Raw genomic sequence first — 16334 nt, forward strand, 5'->3', positions numbered from 1 at the left:
AAAGATGGGAGTGGAGGAAGGATGACCACTATCCAGCTAACAAATTGCAACTGTATGGGACAGTGTAATCAACACTGCACATAGCCTAATTAAAAAAAACATAATAACTATAGCAATGCAGTACATTGTGTGCGTGTGGTTACACACAACCAGGTATAAATGAAAACATGTTATAATGGCATTGTGGGGAGACCCATCTATGGCCAACACCTTTAACTGGGGCTGGTGATATAGTCAGTTCAGAAGGGAAACTAGTAGGTAGTAGTGTACTGGAAACTGAGCCACATCAGTTTCCTGAGAAGGGATTACTTCAAAGGGTAGTAGCAGTCATCCTGAATTTGGAGCACTACTGGCAGAAGATACCAGACCTCCTTTGATAGGGAGCTGGGAAGGGCCACAAAGAAGGAGTTCAGACAGGCTCAGCTTACAGACACTACTTTACAAGACATGAGGGAGAGAGCCATGAAGCAAGGGCAGGAAGAACCTATACACTGGAAAACAGGGCCGGTGTATAGAGAATGAACTTCTGAAGGAGGGCTATCACAGATGAAACCTTAGAGCAGCTGGGAATAGTTAAGTATAGAACCACTTGTGACTTAACCAGGGGTTACTAGCAGGTATCCTTGACACCTACAGCTAGGGAGAGGTCAGAGCCTGTGACCCCTTTTAGGTTATAAGTATTTACTAAAATGCCCTTGGAATGAAAAATCCCCCAGCAACTTTCCAGATTATGCCTTTGCTTACTTGAGTGGTATTGCCTTCTATGGCTGGTCATGATAAAAACATGCTCAACATATCAGGGAGCTGTTGGGAGACTGCAAAGGGCAGAAGTGACTAGTAAGGCCAACAAGTGATGGATGGGTATGGCAGTGGTATCCTATTTGGGTCATAGAGTGGATGATAGTAAGATTAGGCTACAACTTGCTAAGGTCAAAGCCATTCAGACATGGCCTACACCTACTGCCAAGAAGCACCATTCTTACGGATAGTAAGGATCTTTAGGAAATTTGTTCCCCAGTATAGTATGATAACCACTCCTGTTGTATACTGCACCAGAAAGACCAGAGCAGATTTCTGTATTTGAATGTGTATGCCATAGGTCCGTAGGTTCATAGGAGATTACTTGGCTAATGGCTTTAGGGCCCTTACAAGCATAGTCAATATAACTTGATTTTACCCAATATATGGCCGCTAGGGGCAAGAGGATGGCATGGATTTCAGCCTGTGCATTGAGTAACTTACAAACTGTCCGTGTCAATAAGGGACAAAAGCACTACTCCAGGTGTGAATTTGCAATTCCTCATCCATTCATCCAAATTGTGTTTGAAGAGGGCCAGGGAAGGGCTCTGCTTAATGTGAATAGTAAACCTACTCTAAAGAAATGGCAATCTCTGAGACACATATCTGTCTCCAACATATTTTGTTTGAGTCTCTGACAAAGTTTAGATCCATAGATTTGCTGACCCTCATGCTGTTTGACTTGTGAATGTGTAGCAGCTCCATCAGGGCTGGATTTGTGAGTGCCTTTGTAGGTCAGGCATAGGTCTCCCGTAAAGAGTTGGTAGGAGACAGAGTAAAGGGATAGGGCTTTTAGTCTATCTGCATAGTTCATGTTGTTTACTCCCTGTATTTTCTTTGTGAGGAACCTCTGAGGTTGCTCCAGCTGCTGTAAGTACCTAGTCAAGTACATGCCAAATGACGGACTATATTCAATTATTGGTGTAATGAGGCTGAGTTCAGCTTGACTATAATTTCCTTGGATCTGGATGCCATACCTTTAACTATAAGTTGTGCCACATAAAAGGATTTCCTCAGCACTGCGGATACGTAGCGGTCAAAGTTCAGGCTGCTATCTATCTGTGTACCTAGATCTCTCACCTCTGAATCCACTCTAAGGGGCATGCTATTGATGTTGTAATTTGCAGGAGTATTTGAATTCCCAGAGGGTATGATAATACATTTTTTGCATTTAATTTTAGCCATGGTTTGGCACCATTCATTTCTCTGATCTAGATCCAACTGAAGGATATCTACATCATTGGGTAATTCAATGATTGCCCCCAGCTTGCAGTCATTGGCTGACTTTGTCATCCAGAGGCCTTCCACATTAGCCTTGACTTCAGAGAAGTATATTCTGAACAGAAGTAGTCCCAGCACTGAGCCCTGTGGCACACCACTGGTAACTGGCCTATTGCTGGATCTGGATTCACTCACTTGAACCACATGTCCTGTCCATGAGCCAATTGGCTATCCATCTGGTGACATAGGGATTTTCACCCAATTTTGTGAGTTTATTTATAATACCCGAGTGGGGAATTGTGTCAAATGCCTTGGCCAGGTCGAGGTATGCATTATGTACTGTTTTACCTTCATCCATGGCCTTAGTGACTTTTTCAAAGAAATGTACCAGATTCCATAGGCATGACCTGCCCTTGAAAAAGCCAAATTGGTTTGAGTCCAGTGTTTGGAGGTCTTGTATATCATTATTTATCAGGTTCTTGATTAATGTTTTCATGAGATTACATATAAGACTAGTCAAACCTATGGATCTGTAATTTCCCAGGTCAGTAGATGATCCCCTTTTATGGAAAGGGATGACTGTTGCTGTCCTCCACTCTATCAGGACAAAGCCTGTCCAGAGACTGTGGTTAAACAGAGATCCTAATGGACCTGATAAATCCTGATTTAAGCTGTTTAAGAGGCAACCTTGTATATTTTCATGCTCCATTGATCTCATGGTTTTAGCTTTAGAGAGCCCAGTGGCAACCTGTTCTTTGGTGATAATTGGTGGTGGAGTGGTGAAGGGTAGTTTTTGGGGGAGAAATGGTGGTGATGGGGAGGTGAAATCTGAGCTGAATTCGTCAGTCAGCAGATTTGCTATGTTTTCTGGCTGAGTATAGGTGATGCCGTCTACAACAAATTCCGCACATTGTTGGGTGCTGCCCTTAAGATTGTGGACATAACTGAAAAATGTCTTTATGGCTATCTTAAGCCTTGGAGGGTATTTTTAACTCAAAGTGTACTTTCAGAGACTTGACTAGTATCCTGATTCACTTGTTTAGACTAATGAGGGACTTATTTCTCTATGTGCACTTTCTCTCTTACTTCTCGACAAGATTTTCTTTATTTTAATGTACAACTTATTAATACGAGGGTGTTCACCAGGGTGGCTTTTTTGCAGTTTGACCTGGGTTTATTTTGGTGTGGTACTGCTGTTTTTTCCAATTGTTTATATGGCCATACAGGGCTTTTGTGTATGTCTTTGCATAGGTTTCTGTGTTTTCTGCATTTGAGGGAGCTTGGAAACTAGCTATGGCGTCCCTTAATATGGAGTAATTTACCTTAGAGAAGTTCTTAAAGTTTTTGAGGTCAAGTGGGGTGACAAGTTTCACTTTTATTTCAAGGTCGACCGCTTTGTCATCTGATCTTACTAGTGAGGACATAACACTGGTGGGGGGGGGGGGGGCAACACATACCAGATGTAGGATATTTGTTCCCCTAGTGGGAGTGCAGACTAGCTTCTCCAGGGCATTTGAATTTATAAAGTAAAAAAAATCTTTGGGCCTGCTTACTAGTGGTCGTGTATGCCTCCCATTTAATGGAGGGGTTGTTAAAATCACCCATGAGTATGGTATTGGGCTGGATGGTGAATTATTCTAGTAAGGTATGATGTATGGGTTTCCTAGTTCATGCTGGGGGACCTGTAACTAGCAAGAATATGGTAATGGATTTTTCCTATGGTTATTTGGACATGGAGTAGCTCAAACATGTTATATTGTTTGACCAGCCTTAAGTTGTGCCTATCCTTTATGTAGATATATACACCTCCACCTTTAGCTCTTTCATGTTTGGTGGGTGGTCGGAATGTATGAAAGGCATTATAGCCATGCACTGCTGGAGTGCTTTCCATAGTTTTGAGCCATGTTTCAGTAAATGCACAGTTGACAGCATTTTCCAGGGTGAGGAAAGCTTCCAAGAGTGTGGTTTCTTGTTGAGGCATCTAGCATTGAGCAGTAACACCTTTAGCTTGTCCTATGTAGCTTTTGTTATGTTGGAAGGTTTGCATGTTTGCCAGTGCCTATAAAAGGCACTGCCGGGGAGGTAATATTTGGCCAATATCCGAAAGCTTAGAGGTAACAGGTGAAGACCATCCCTGGCAAAGCAGCGTGGCTTTTCAACCATGTGCTCCCAGTCTGACAATTATTGGACCCTTTTGGAATGATACCAGTAGCTAAGCCAATTGTTAAAGTTGATCATTTTCTGCTGGTATTGTGGCACCATTCTTGGAGATGGTAGAATGCTGCTCAGTGCTAGAGCTCATACTTGCCTGTGACACATATTCTGAGAGCTCAATCTCATCTCTCTTCATATAGTCCAATTGTCGATGGTAGGAACTCTTTAACATCTCCTTGTGCTAAGTTTTTAGATGCCAAACTCAAAGTCTGTCTAGAAAGTGAAGGACAAATTTGTAGAGATTCCTGAGGTTTCTTGGAATCTATTATTACGTTGGAATATAACCAGGAGGATAAATTAGCGACCATTGATGTGAAGGACTTATACACTGTGATTCCCCAGACTCTTGGCATATAATGGGTGACTGAATTTCTAAGTGAGAAAGGAGTCTAACAGGATCAGATTAACCTCTATGAAGACCTCTTTGAAATAGTGCTTAATAAGAATTTCATATACTTTGAGGGAAATTGCTACTTACAAACAAGCAGCATACCAATGGGGTCACCATGTGGGGCAGTTTTTGCCAATTTGGTCAAGGCACAATGGAAGCACAAGTTACAAAGACATGCATCCGGAGCCTTTCTCCCCGGGCCACCGCTGAAAATTGGCTTATTTCCAAGTCGGACTTTCCCGGTTAACAAATGTTAAATAAATAAAAATAAAATAAAAAGTTTATTTTTAAAAGTGATTATAAGGAATTCATGAGATGTATGTTCACTATCTGGATGATATATTTATCATCTAGAAAGAGAATGAGGATAGTTTTAACAACTTTATGCAGTACATTAATGGGAACAACCAGTTTATTTAGTTTTACACATGAGTTAAATGCAAATAGAATAGCATACCTGGATGTATTTTTGGAGGACAAGGATAGTGATAGGTACATCTCGAGAATTTTTAGAAAAAGCACTTACTCAAATACATTCATACATTTTCTTGGCTCCCACCCATACCACCAAAAGAGATCAGTGGTCAAAGGACAACTTGTAAGGGCAGCTAGGATGGTCTCCTTGGATGAACATTTTAAAGAGGAATGTGAACATCTAGTGAGTATGTTTGAGAGTAGAGGTTACCCATTGACCCTCCTACAGGAGTTAGTGAATGAAGTGACCAGTAAAAGGTTTAATGGTTATTTCAAACCCATCCTTCATAATAATTCTGAAATGACTGACCCTCTGGGGTTTATAGGAGGGAATGATAGGAAGAATCATGGTAATGTAAGAGGTTCCATCAGTTTCTCCATGAACTTTCTCACTACATTCAATAGTAATCATAGGGTTATAAAATGGGTGTTGAATAAGAACTAGACCATCATGGCAGATAAGTTGGTCAGGGATAGGATAGGAACTAAACCCATGATTGTATTTCAAAAGGAGTTACATTTTAAATCGTGTTTACAAAATATAAGTTTGAAGGAAAGGATTTTCTTGCCACAAATGGCAAAATGTGGAAGATGTTCCTACTGTAAACATAGTTATATAGGAAACACTTTTAAAATTAGGGAATGTGAATTTAGGATAAATGAGAGGTTTAATTGCAACACCAAAGGGGTTGTTTATTTAGCACTATGTCAGGATTGCCCATGTTTTTATGTGGGCAAAACTGAACGTAGGCTAAAGGGAAGAATTTATGAACACAAGTATAATATTAAGAAAGGAAAACTGACTGATACCCTGGTGAAACTTGCATCAGAGCCCAGGCCATACTTTTAAATATATGGCAATTGATGGAATAAAGATGGGACAAAGAGGGGGCCCTTGGAATCTCTACTTAGAAAAAAGGAGCTTATGTGGCATATAAAATTAAATGCCTATAACTAGCCTAGATTAAATGACTGCTGTTCCATTGTCTGTTTATTAAGAATTAAAGCACTGGCCAGATAAGCTCATAGTAAAACAGCAACATACTTATATTTTTAATAATAATAAAAAAATTTAGTTTTGGTTAATTTTGTTTTTTGAGTACGACATATTTTTATCTTTTTATGTATTTTTATAGTCTAGTTTGTGTTAACTTTATTTATTCAATGAGGTTTTATAAATTCCATTGGCATGTATCTTTCAAAATGTTCTAAGTTCTTAATTTTTATAATACTTTTTATAATGATTTTATAATGTTTTACCTTATATAAAAAGGGGAACAGTGTGTGTTTTTTTAAAGGGGGAGGGGCAGGTGATGTCATCATGGAAAAAGGTAGTTGATTGGTACATGAAAAAAGGTTTTAAAACCGGCATTTTTAAATGTTTTTTATCTGATGAAGTTCACGGGTGAATACTAAAGTGGACAAAAGCACTAATGGTTTTACCTATTATGTTGCATTAAATAAAAGTCTTAAAAGGAACTTTCACAGCATATATTTTTTTGGTTGTAACACTCACATGGATTATGACTAAGTCATACGGGTAATTAGGTGTAAGTGACATGAGTTTTTGTGTTATCTGTTGAATCCTGGCCCCTGACAGGCAACTAGGTGTAACCCTCTCATTATCCAGTCTAGTAAGAGTGACATCAGTGTATCTCACAATGAAGTATCCTATGACCAGAATATTGGGTCGTGGAGTGTTTCCCCTTATGGGCTTGGTAGATGAGGCACAATGAGATGTGGCTTCATGTGTTGTGATGGGAATTGTCTTGTTTGTGTACATGTGGAGTTTCTGAGGACTGTGACTGAGAGGCCTTTGAGGTTTGGAAAAGTTACATGTGAGCACCTCCGTATATGTGGGTCTATGCATGTGATCCTTTGCAGGTACAGTGAGTGATGTGTCTGAGTCACTGACAACCTGTGATTGTTGAGGGCCAATCGTTTTGCAAATCAGCAAGATAGAACTGATTTATTATCCTATCAAAACTGGGATCATGTTAAGTCTGATTTACTTAGATTGGTAACAACCTATGGGAGGAATACAGTTGGATTTATGAACATTATCCATAAGCATTGGTATTTGTTAAAATCAGATAATGTCTTAGAGAAATATATAGGGGACCGGTGTCACTATTCATTTCACAAAGGGTGGTCTTTGGGTTCTCTTTTCAGTCATTACAAGAAGGTTTATTATAGAGATACATGTTCTATTACTCAAGTTCACCTTTTTACAGGCCCTTTATTTGGATACTATCCATGAAGTCATTGTACCTACTACCCTAGGGTGTTGAAATGTCAGACCTTTTCTTCACAAAACTGTCCACAAGTTTATGATATTTTATGTTTTGCCAATTGCAGTACTTCTTGGGTGATTTATTTGGCCCAGTGCAATTGTCGAGCCTTCTATGTTGGACAAACTTCCCGTCCTTTTAAAATTAGGATAGGGGAACATCTTAGTGATATTAAAAACAAAAAGGGGTCCAGTTCTTTATACAAACACATTTCCAAACACCCTACGGGCAATTTTTGTTTTATGGTCATTGATCACATTAAGGACAGAAATGTACAATCCCATATTTTACATGATAGACTCACCTATAAAGAGAAAATGTGGATCATCAAACTAGGGGCTCTATTTTTCCCTGGCTTGAATGATCATTTTTGAGGCATCCAATTCATGTTTGCTGTTATATTTGGGTTCATACATTAATGTATATATTTGGGATAATTGTGTTTATTTGCATTACATTTCATGCATTTATGAACTAGTGCACTATTTTATTGATGCACTAGAGGGCGCTCCATGCTTTCTATATGAAATTTGTATAAGTTGGAAGACAGCAAGTTAGGTTTTGTCTTCATTTTGTACATCATGTTTGGTTGCTGATGAAGGATTTACCGAAACCGGTACAACCATGTTGGTGTACGGTTATGTTATTTTGCTGTCTTGAAGTTGGACATTAAATAAGATTGCCTGATTCCAGGAGTTGAGTGCTGGCTTTCTTTCTTCACTTTTGTTGCTTTTTATGTCTGTATGTGAGAGTCTAGCCTCCAGCATCAGTGTGTAGTTATATCTCTCACATACTGTATTTGTCTGTTTGATAATTAAGTGACTATCAGTGTATATAAGTCAATTGTTACATTTCCCTAGGACACCCATATCCACCAAGATAGTAGGAAAGTACCCATCCATGGTTGCAGGTCCTAATGTACACTTGAAAGGAATAGGAGCGGATGGTGTTTGTAATTGGATGAGGGAAGTGTGCTTACTTGGTGTAGTCTGCAGCTAACCTAACCAGTGATGCTGCCCAGTGCTAAATCAGATGGTGTCTGAGCAGCAATGGTGCTGGGTGCTATAATAAGGTAACTAGCACAGTAAACCTTTACAGTATAATGAAAATAAGCAATGTTTCTAGATGTTTGCATGTGGAGGGCACTGTCACAGTGAACAGCTCTGTGAAAATATGCTGAATGTATACCAGCACTGGAAATACAGAAAACTGATCGAGCCCTCTGGCTAATGTAATGACTACACTTAGAGCCCTTTTGTGTGCTTCCCAGCTCACATAGACCAAGTAAACACCTACTGCCACTAGATGAATAATCCCAGTCCTCCTAATGTAAAAGCACAGTAAAGGAGAGTCTGGAGTGAAGTGCTAGCACAAACAAATCTAAAGATATGTATGCAGCCGTGCACTTTGAACAGCTTATAAACATTTGATTAGTCAATAGAAGTACTTTGCTTTGTAGAAATGAGCCAAGAGCCTCTGGAGTCTACAGAATTTATAATGACACTAAAAAGAAAATAAACTGATTAATAAGCCCTCTAGCCAATAAAACTGCATGCAGAAAACTCAAGTATTTCCCTAACCTAAATAGAATAGGCTACTACCCTGTGCACTAGATGGAAAATCCACTGACCTCTTGATGTAAAAACAAAGAAAAATGCTTGTTAGAGTGTAAAAATATACTACTTTATCCAGCAGTTAACTAGATAATGAATTAAGAGAAAGGAAATCAGTAGAACAGACAATGAGAGGCAAAATGCACTTTTTCAATATAAGCTCAAGGAAAGGCAAATAAATAATTCAAGATATCAACAGCAGTGTAGGAAGGGATGAGCTTATAAAGCTCAGTTTACAGTAAGGATGGGCAGCTTAAAGATCACCAAGTTTAAAAAGCAAATCAAGGAAAGGGAGGGGAGGATAGTTGGGGAAAATAACTAGCAGGGAGGCACCAGCAGTGCCTGTAGTGGGATCTTCTCAGAAAAGACAAAGACGCAGAAATTCATTGTGCATTTAAGTATCACTCAAGAAACGATTTAACCAATGGAAAAAAAAAAACATGTGAAATGTTCAGCCTAGATAATTTAAGTGTCTGTCTCATACATAGAACAACAACACCAGGCCAAGCAGCTTTCTTAAACTAGAAAACAAAATGAAGCAGGCAAAAAAGAAAGCAGCTCTATCAGTTTAAGCACCTTATGTCTCACAGACAAAAAACATAGGTTTACTTTCCTCCCCCAGCAGGGAATCACCAGCAGTGCTTGTAGTGGGGTCTTCTCAGAAATGACAAAGACCCAGAAATTCATTGTGTATTTAAAAATCACTCAAGAAACAATTTAACCAATGGAAAAGATGTGAAATGTGCAGCTTAGATAATTTAAGTGTCTGTCTTTCACATAAAACAAACACACAAGGCCAAGCAGATTTCTTGAAACAGAAAACAAAATGGAGCAGGTAAAACAGAAAGCAGCTCTATTAGTTTAAGCAACTCACAGACAAAAAAAAAAAATATATATATATATATAGGTTTACTTTCCTCTCCCAGCAGGGAATCACCAGCAGTACTTGTAGTGGAGGCCTCTCAGAAATGCATTTGTTTTCTGATATTACTAATGACACTATATCCAGTATTAATACTTACTATTGCAATGATTGGTGTTCATATGTTAACCATAGGATATTTAACGGAGGTACTGGACAGCTCAGATGTCACAGAAAGAAGATTTGGAGGAATCTGTAGTTATTCTGTAAAGTTAAAGAAGAGTTGGAGAGCAGAATGCCAGCTTCACAGAAGGAACAATTCAGAAGGACTGACTTTCCAGAGTAAAATTCTGGTAATCTCCTTGGCATCTGACCATGGGGTAGAAAACTGTAGTTACTGTGTAAATATTAAGCATTAGTAATACTGTAAAGTATTATGCTATAAAGACTGCAACCGTGTGCGGTATTGCCAGCTATGTCAGGAGAAGTAGGGCAGTGGATGTGTAAAATATGCCAGCATAGCTAGCTGGAATTTTGTAAAGAATTATATGTCATTTGTATATCAAACTGATTTGCACATATGCTTGTGTTAAAAATTAACTTGTAAAGCTACTTTTGTTAAAAATGTACCAACAGTGTGCCCTGCTGGACAGAAAAATAAATCTACATGTATTATTGTAACTGTTTAAAAGTATATGTTTTAACAGAGGACAATGGAAGAGAAAAGGTTAATCTCAAACTTTGAAAATAGTTTGAAATTAAATTACCTGGCTTAGGCTATAAAGATTGTATCTTACATTTCTCAATATAGCCAGAGACAAAAAGTCTGTGCTAGGAAGCTTCCTGCATTGTCGTTGGGGTGAACTAATTGCTACTCTGGAAGAGTGGAGGTTTGAAATTGTTTTATAACTTCCAGGAGCTGCATCAGATATTAGCAAGGCTCTTTGTGTGTGTGTATTATTGCCACATATGTGCTAAATCCTGACAGCTTCTAGCCAAGGAGGGAAACATGGAAACAAGAAATCAGATGACCAGATGTATGTGATGTCATTCTATAATCCATCACTAAAAATACATTTTAATACTAAGTGTGACAAGTCTCTGAGCAGTCTATTTTTGTAACCTGACAAGGATGGACCCCTCACCTACTTCATCTTGCCTTGCTCTAGTAAGTAACCAGGGAATAATTCTTTATATCAGTCAGGAAAATATAGTGAGATTAGTTATGTATTGTTTTTCTGTACCTGTGTGAACCTGTCCACCTGTGTTATTTTAACATTTCCTGTGAATGAATCTCTGGTGTTTATTGTAAATAGATATTTAGTATTGTCATGGTCTTTTATTATTTATTGAATGTATTTAAACTTTTCATTGTAGCCAGTCTTTTAGAGAATATTTTAATCTCTTATAGTACTTATATATATTTGATGACAGCTGGGGCCACTCCTGAAAGCCTTACCACAATGGCCAAACACTACCATTTGTATTAATATTAATTTCACTCAGTAAAATTGGGTACTCTTGAAACAGCCTTGGAGTAGCTGGCCGTGAAGTGTCTGTAACTATGTCATAGTCTAGGCAGAACGTGGCATAGCTAGTAGAAATGTGCAAGCCTTTCCCAGGTGTATGTGTTTGTTTGTGTGTGTGTGTGTGTGTGTGTGTGTGTGTGTGTGTGTGTGTGTGTGTGTGCAAATCAAATCTCAAAGAGTATGTGTATCAGCTGTTTAGAGCAGGGACACGAACACTGGTTTCACAGAGAGTAGAAACCAGATTTTCTAAGTGATGTCTACATTTAGAAAAATCTCTTATAATGAAGTTAAAAAACATATAGCAAATATAAATATGTCAATTTATGAGTTACAATTTAATAATGATATAGATATTGATTTGTTTAACTATTTGAGTGTGCCCTGCCCCAGAATACCACGGATCTATGGCATTCCCAAGAATCATAAAAACTTGGTGAATCCCACACTTAGGCCAATTGTTTCAGGGGGTGGTTGGATTACACAAGCCATCTCAAAATATCTACAGACAATTCTAGGTGTGCACTTGAGCAGATGTTCTACAGTGTTAATAGACACTAATAATTTTTTGCAAGAACTACATAATTGGTGCGTCAATAGTAGGGATCAGAGTTATGTATTGGTATCTTTGGATATAACTTCATTATTTACAGTTATACCCAATGAATATGGTGTAAATGCAATTCGTGATTTTCTAACAAATGAGGTTAGAATGAGTGCTGGGGAAACTGAAAATGTTTGTGCCCTTCTCGAAATGGTGTTATCGAACAATATTTTTATTTTTGATGATGAGCCATATTTACAACTCACAGGTGTAGCAATGGGTACCCCTATAGCTAACACTTATGCTAATATAGTGTTATATGAATGGGAAAAACAAGTGATACTTAGTGGAATGAATGAGATGAATATGAATGTTAAATTCTACAAAAGATTTGTGGACGATTGTTTTTTGCTCTGGGGGGGTAGCTTATTGGAATTGAATGATTATGTAAAGTATCTTAATGAGACAACTGAATTTTTAAAGTTTGAGACGACAGCATCAGAACAAAGTATACATTTTTTGGATGTGCACCTATGTAGGAATGGGGATAGGCTAGAATCCACTATATACAAAAAAGAAGTGGATGCTTCTAGATATATTAATAGAGGTAGTATGCATGCCCCTCACACCTTTAAAGGTATATTGAAGGCTCAATTAATAAGAACCAGTAAACTGAATACTATAGATGCCAGGTTTGAGGAGCAAGCTAAGGAGATGATGCAAGAGTTTTGGAGAAGTGGTTATTCTGAATATATTATTAAAAAGGTTTACAAAGAGGTAGTGAATGAGAGAGGAAGTAGATATAGGCCTGTCTTCAATGGAGGACTAGGTGGTAATGAATTGTCGAGGTGTGGGGATAAAATGGTTAGATACCTCACTACATTTAACCTGAATACTGAAGCTATACGTAATATAGTGGAGAAAAACTGGCAGATTTTAATGGCTATGCCAAAAATTAAGTTAATTGTAGGTGTTAGACCATCTTATGCATATAGAAATTCAGAGACCCTTAAACAAAATTCTGCTATAAAGATTTTCAGCAGATAAATAAACAAATACAAAAAAGAGTGGGCACAATGAAATGTTATAATTGCACTTGTTGTGATGATCTGTATGAAGGTGAGCATAGCTTTATGCACCCTATTAGTAAGGAGGTTTATAATATCAAAGCCTTAATAAATTGTAATGAAGTACAGGTGGTTTATTTGGCTACATGCACAGCCTGTACATCATTCTATGCAGGTAAAACCACCAGAAAGTTAAAGGAGAGGATCATAGAGCATAAATCAGAGATAAGAAGAAAAATATTAACAAATGCTTTGAGCAAACATATAATGGAAGAAGGAGAGAGACATACATTTAAGTTTAGGGTTATATGCACTATTGAGATGGGAGTAAGGAGGGGAGATATGAATAATATATTGGAATTGAAAGAGTATGAGTGGATTGTTAGATTACAAGCAGATGTAAAACCTGGTCTCAATAATGCTGTTAGTCTTAAGCCAGTATTGCTGAAAAGACACAGAGAGAGTATTTGATTTTATTAATCATGGTAGGGTGTCATTTATACTTGTGTTGCATGTGCTATTATCTTTCATGGTTAAATGTATTATATTATATGCTTTAATGTAATTTGTAGTCTAGAATTGAAATACATTTTAGGTTAAATATATGGAAGTTTTACATTGTATTTTATCATCTGTTTTTAAATTTTAATTGATAGATATGTAATTGGGCTGGCTATATCATGTGACTAATTATTTCTCATATTTAAAGTCTGAAAAGAATGGTTTTATTGTGTACTGATGAAGGGTGTAGACCTGAAAGCTTTGCATTAAAGTATTTGGTGTGCTAAGTTTGTTCTCTAGAGAGTTTTGTATTCTGATACAGTATCACCTGTGTTGATTCAGTTCACAGAGAGTAGTGCAGAACTTAGCTTGGACACTCAGCTGAGGTCTTAACTCTATAGCTGTGCCAGTGGGGAGTCTTATTGGGGACATGGAGGGGGGGTAGATAGAGGAAACCCAGGCCCTGGACTTATTGTGTTCCCTGTGTGCTCTTAAGGGAAATTGTGTTGATGCAGAGAGGTGCATCTGGAAATAATGGATTAATCCATTTTTGTTCCAAGTGAATATCCCTCTCCAGTGCCAGTGGTGAAGATGCAGGCTGTTGATTACAGGCCCAGAGTGGGGATGTCACAAAGGCCACAGACATTAAATGTGATATAAAGACTTAAGGTGTTAATTAGTTTTTGCAAAGTCAGCCTTGAATTATATTATTGTAAATAAAACCTTTATGATTAAAAGACTCAAAGAGTATTAGCTGCATTATTTTCCACAATACATATATAAATAACATATGTGTGTGTGTGTGTGTGTGTGTGTGTGTGTGTGTGTGTGTGTGTGTGTGTGTGTGTGTGTGTGTAGATGCAGATAAACAGATGCTCAGGTATGTATATATGTGCATTTTCTTCAAGAATGTATGTCTGTACATCTGCCTGAATATATCTTCCCACTCTCCCATCAGTAATTGTGAGATGACGTGACATGGTTTGTGATGTGTTGTAGTTGCATGTAATTTTGTGCAGTACACTGGATGTGAGGTGATAGTATGAAAAGTTAAAGCTCAAACAGTATAAGATTACTAAGGACTGTGGAACAGGCCAGTGGAAATTGGGCTGTATAACCAGAACAGCCACCAAAAAGTGCCCTAGGGTGCAGAAAGATAAGCAATTTAAGTGTTAAGGATAGCGTGAGAACAGAGTAAATCTGTAGTAAGGGCATAGTAAAGGAGGCATCTGCCCCTAGGGCAAGCTTTTAGGGGCTGTGGTTGGTAATATAAAATATCAATGGCATCAAGTCATGTAAATAACTAACTAAATAAAAAAACAATCAAACATATAATATCCTGATGTGTATACTTTTTTAGTTTGCACACTATGAAAGGGCCTTCTAATTTTACAGATCTTGATTTTTTTTCTCCCTAACTGCTTATTTCTGCTTTTAATCTCAACTCTTTAATTTTAAAAGCCATACAGCATTTAAGGATCCATAGATATTCCAAGGCCACTAAGTCACATGAGAATTGTCCTCTTGCCAGCACCCTCCTTCAGGCAGCACCTCCTTTCTCCAGGAGGATCATGACACTCAGTCAGGGAGTAAATTTGTGGATGCAATCCAGTCATCTGGTCTTTGTTTAAAAAAAGATAGTGAGTCACACTGCTCAACATGCAGGGGAGGTCTGCTGCAAAGGTTTGTTAGGCTCTGGGTTATAAACCTCTCATTCTACCATGTTCTATTTACCTGTTGGTGAAGATTTAAGTTACAGGTTCTAGTATTGGTGGCAATATTGGACTTGTGGTCCACCAATCTAATGGCAAAGTTCATAGATTCATAGGTTCATAGGTAGGTACTAGGCTATTGGCCGTAGGGCCTATACAAGCCTAGCCAAAAAGGTACCCTGGCTTTCGCCACCCAAGAAGATTATTTTCCTGTGCCCCTATCAAGCAGAACCACAGAAGTGATCCCCGGGGTGAATTTCCTATTTCCCATCCAATCATCAAGATTTTTCTTGAAGAGTGCTAATGAGGAGCTCTGTTTGACATAGATAGGTAGTCTGTTCCAGTGTAGGGGAAGTCTCTGGGACAGGAATCTATCCCTCCAGCATGTTCTATTTATTGTGGTGACAATGTTTAGGTTCCTAGAGCATGTAGCTCGGAGGGATTGGGATTTATTTAAATGGAGCATGTCCAACAGCTCTGGGTTTGACATAGCTTTATATGTTAGGCAGAGATCACCTCGGAGTAGGCGATATGCGACGGAGTAAAGCTGGAGTTTTTTGAGATGGTCTGCGTAGGGCATCTGTTTGAGGCCAGTAATCCTCTTTGTGAGGTATTTCTGCAGCCTTTCCAGTTGTTGTAGATGTCTTGTGAAGTACATACCAAAAGGGGTTTTGTACTCTATAATGGGTCTAATGAGTGATGAGTAGAGGGGAACAATGACCTCTTTTTTTCTGGATGAGAAATCTTTTGTGATGAGGTGTGCCACATAGAAGGATTTCCTGACCACTGTGGCAATGTGATTATCAAAGGAGAGACTACTGTCCACCTGTGTCCCAAGGTCTCTTATCACACTTTTGGTGTTAAGTAGACTACCGCCTATGTGGTAGTTCATGGGTAAAGAGTTTTTACCAAAGGGGATGACAATGCACTTTTTGTCATTGAGCTTAAGGCCATGGCTTCGGCACTAGGCATCTGTCTCAGTGTGGCCCTTTTGTAGGATGTTTCGATTATGGCTCCTAGTTTGCAGTCATCTGCGAACTTAGTTAGCCAAAGTCATTCTGTGTTAGCCTGTACTTCAGAGAAGTAGATACCAAACAGGACAGGACCCAGGACTGAACCC

The sequence above is a fragment of the Protopterus annectens genome, chromosome 5.part0 (assembly GCF_019279795.1).
Source record: "Protopterus annectens isolate FY-2018-M chromosome 5.part0, PAN1.0, whole genome shotgun sequence".
Classification (NCBI taxonomy): Eukaryota; Metazoa; Chordata; order Ceratodontiformes; family Protopteridae; genus Protopterus; species Protopterus annectens.